The sequence below is a fragment of the Cryptomeria japonica genome, chromosome 5, assembly GCF_030272615.1.
Source record: "Cryptomeria japonica chromosome 5, Sugi_1.0, whole genome shotgun sequence".
NCBI lineage: Eukaryota > Viridiplantae > Streptophyta > Pinopsida > Cupressales > Cupressaceae > Cryptomeria > Cryptomeria japonica.
The window spans coordinates 225,822,685-225,823,336 of NC_081409.1; positions in this window are offsets into that span (position 1 = coordinate 225,822,685).

A 652-nucleotide genomic window follows, 5' to 3' on the forward strand; every position below is an offset into this window, starting at 1 on the left:
GTCATGGAATGGATTGAGGGTATGGAGAAACACTTTGAGTGTGAAGGAGTGACAGAAGCTCAAAAGGTTAAGGTTGCCAAATCAAGACTAAGGGGAGCAGCCTTGACATGGTGGAAGTACTTGCAAGAAGAAAGAATTTGCATGGGGAAGCTACCTATTGCAAATTGGAAGGCCATGGTGAGTAAGATCAAGGAGAACTACTTACCAGAGGATTTTGAAGTCCACCTTCATAAGAAGAGACAGGGATTGAAGCAAAAAGACCTTGATGTGACCTCCTATATAGAGGAGTTTCAAAAGCTTTGTCTTAGATCCAAAGTCCAAGAAGAGGAATCTATCAAGGTGGCTAGGTATTTAAGTGGCCTAAAGTGGAACATTCAAGAGGAAATAAGCCTATGGACTCCTACCACTATACAAAAATGTCATCAGCTCACTGCTAAGGTGGAAGAGAGGAACAAAAGGAAAGGAGACTCTAATCGCGGGGGTAGAAGCAGAGGTAGAGATCAAATGAATCACCGAGGTGGTTACCAAAGCAAGGCAAATGAGCAAAGGAACCAAAGAGAATCCAAGTTGACTGTACATGGCAGTGAAACCAATCTCAGAGGAGGCCATTCTAGAGGAAGAGGTGCACAAGGGGGACCAAGTAGGGGTAGAG